The 3,711-nt window shown below is 21.2% G+C and overlaps 1 pseudogene; it reads left to right on the top strand.

Moving 5' to 3' along the window:
* Positions 1-1,138: 1,138 nt before the first annotated feature.
* On the top strand, positions 1,139-2,758 carry LOC137927920 (ATP synthase subunit a-like; annotated as a pseudogene).
* Positions 2,759-3,711: the final 953 nt, after the last annotated feature.

Raw genomic sequence — 3,711 nt, 5'->3', positions numbered from 1 at the left:
GATTAGCAGGAATACCTCGTCGATATTCTGATTATCCTGACAGTTTCATTTCTTGAAATATCATTTCCTCTTTTGGCTCTTATATTTCTTTATTATCTATAATAATAATAATATTAATTATTTGAGAATCAATAATTAATAAACGAATAATTTTATTCTCCCTTAATATATCATCTTCTATTGAATGACTGCAAAATTTACCTCCAGCAGAACATTCTTATAATGAACTTCCTATTTTAAGAAATTTCTAATATGGCAGATTATATGTAATGGATTTAAACCCCATTTATAAAGGATTATCCTTTTTTTAGAAATGGCAACCTGATCTAACTTTAATCTCCAAAATGGAGCATCTCCCCTAATAGAACAAATTATTTTTTTTCATGATCATACTTTAGTTATTTTAATTATAATTACTATTTTAGTTAGATATTTAATGATTAACTTATTTTTTAATAATTATATTAATCGATTTTTACTAGAAGGTCAAATAATTGAACTAATTTGAACAATCATTCCAGCTATCACCCTAATTTTTGTAGCTTTACCTTCTCTTCGTCTTTTATATCTATTAGATGAACTTAATAATCCATTAATCACCTTAAAATCTATTGGCCATCAATGATATTGAAGCTATGAATACTCTGACTTTAATAATATTGAATTTGATTCTTATATAATTCAATATAATAATTCAGAAATAAAAAATTTCCGTTTATTAGATGTTGATAATCGTATTGTCTTACCTATAAATAATCAAATTCGTATTATAATTACAGCAACAGATGTAATTCATTCGTGAACTATCCCTTCTCTAGGAGTTAAAATTGATGCTAATCCTGGTCGACTCAATCAAGGAAATCTTTATATTAATCGCCCAGGAATTTTTTATGGTCAATGTTCTGAAATTTGTGGATCAAATCATAGATTTATACCTATTGTAATTGAAAGAATTTCTATTAAAAATTTTATTAATTGAATTAATAATTATTCTTCATTAGATGACTGAAAGCAAGTATTGGTCTCTTAAACCACTTAATAGTAAATTAGCAATTACTTCTAATGAAAGAATTAGTTAAATTTATAACATAAATATGTCAAATTTATATTATTACTAAAGTAATATTCTTTTATTCCTCAAATAATACCCATTAATTGAATTTTATCTTTTTTTTTTTTTATTTGTATCTTTATTTTATTTAATATTATAAATTATTATATTTTTTTAAATAAAAATAATTTTAATAATAATCAAAATAAAAATATTAAAAAAAATTTTAACTGAAAATGATAAGTAATTTATTTTCAATTTTTGATCCTTCAACTAATTTATTTAATCTACAATTAAATTGAATTAGAACCTTTATTGGTTTAATTATTATTCCATATTCATTTTGATTTATTCCCAATCGTAAATTTGTTTTTTGAAATTTAATTCTTAATAAATTACACAATGAATTTAAAACTTTATTAGGTCCTAATAGATTTAATGGATCAACTTTTATTTTTATTTCATTATTTTCTTTTATTTTATTTAATAATTTTTTAGGACTATTTCCTTATATTTTTACTAGAACAAGTCATTTAACAATTTCTCTCTCTATCTCCCTTTCATTATGATTAAGATTCATACTATATGGTTGAATTAATAATTACCAACATATATTTATTCACATAATTCCTCAAGGAACTCCTAGTATTCTTATACCTTTTATAGTATTAATTGAAACAATTAGTAATATTATTCGACCAGGAACATTAGCAGTTCGACTAACTGCTAATATAATTGCAGGTCATCTTCTTCTTACATTATTAAGAAATACTGGAATTAATATACCTTCCTATATATTAATTTTTCTAATTTTTATTCAAATTTTATTATTAATTCTTGAATCAGCAGTTGCAATTATTCAATCTTATGTAATTTCTATTCTTAGAACATTATATTCTAGTGAAACTAATTAATGACAATACACAATAATCACCCTTACCACTTAGTAGATTTTAGTCCTTGACCTTTAACAGGATCCATTGGAGTAATAACTTTAGTTACAGGAATAATTAAATGATTTCACAATTTTAACATAAATTTAATAATTTTAGGCTACATAATTATTTTATTAACAATATATCAATGATGACGAGATATTTGTCGAGAAGGTACTTTCCAAGGTAAACATACTTTATTTGTATCAAAAGGTTTACGATGAGGAATAATTCTTTTTATTATCTCTGAAGTATTTTTCTTTATTTCATTTTTTTGAGCTTTTTTTCATAGTAGTCTTTCACCTAATATTGAAATTGGGGCAATATGACCTCCCTTTAGAATTATCCCATTTAACCCCTTTCAAATTCCATTATTAAATACAATTATTTTAATTACCTCAGGAATTACAGTCACCTGAGCTCACCATGCAATTATAGAAAATAATTTTTCTCAAATAACTCAAGGATTATTTATTACTATTATATTAGGAATTTATTTTTCTATTCTACAAGCATATGAATATTTTGAAGCTTCTTTTTTCTATTGCAGATAGAATTTATGGTTCTACTTTTTTTGTAGCAACAGGATTTCATGGACTTCATGTAATTATTGGAACAATTTTCCTTTCTATTTGTCTTATCCGTCATTTAAATTTCCATTTTTCTAATAATCATCATTTTGGATTTGAAGCAGCAGCATGATATTGACATTTTGTTGATGTAGTATGATTATTCCTTTATATTTCAATTTATTGATGAGGAAACTAATTTATTTATATAATATATTTAGTATATTTGACTTCCAATCAAAAAGTTTAATTTAATTTAATATAAATAATTAATTTATTATTAACATTAACTATTATAATTATATTAATTTCTAATATTTTAATACTTTTATCCTTAATCTTATCAAAAAAATCATTTATAGATCGAGAAAAAAATTCTCCATTTGAATGTGGATTTGATCCCAAATCTTCTGCACGAATACCATTTTCTCTTCATTTTTTTTTAATTACTATAATTTTTTTAATTTTTGATATTGAAATTGCATTAATTTTCCCTTTAATTAATTGTTTTAACTTAGTAAATTTTTCTACAATAATAAAAATTAGATTTTTTTTTTTAATTATATTATTAATTGGACTTTATCATGAATGAAATCAAAATATACTTAATTGAACAAATTAGGATTATAGTTTATAAAAAACATTTGATTTGCATTCAAAAAATATTAATTTTTAATTTATCTTAAATAAGAAGCAAATATTGCATTTAATTTCGACTTAAAAGAAAGAGTTAATAACTCCTTATTTAAATAATTAATTGAAACCAAAATAGAGGTATATCACTGTTAATGATATTATTGAATAAAAAATTCCAATTAAATTATGAAATATAAAAATTAAGCTACTAACTTAAATTATAGTGGTTAATAACCATTAATATTTCTATTTATATAGTTTATTATTAAAACATTACATTTTCATTGTAAAAATAAAAAAAAATTTTTTATAATATTTAAAGATTTAATAATCTCCCTAATATCTTCAATATTATGCTCTTTTTATAAGCTATTTAAATTAATTAAATTAAAAATATTAAATATATAATTAATATTCATAAAATAAAACTAAATAAATAAATTTTAAAATTATTTATTTGATAAAAATTATAGTAAACAGAATAATTTTTAATAATATCAAATATACCTTGACCTCTATA

Source organism: Battus philenor, unplaced genomic scaffold (assembly GCF_028537555.1).
Source record: "Battus philenor isolate CCGP_79_NKW_IND1 unplaced genomic scaffold, ilBatPhil1.0.hap1 SCAF_104, whole genome shotgun sequence".
Classification (NCBI taxonomy): Eukaryota; Metazoa; Arthropoda; class Insecta; order Lepidoptera; family Papilionidae; genus Battus; species Battus philenor.
The sequence above is the reverse complement of the archived record's forward strand: the minus strand, read 5'-3'. Positions and strand labels throughout refer to the sequence as shown.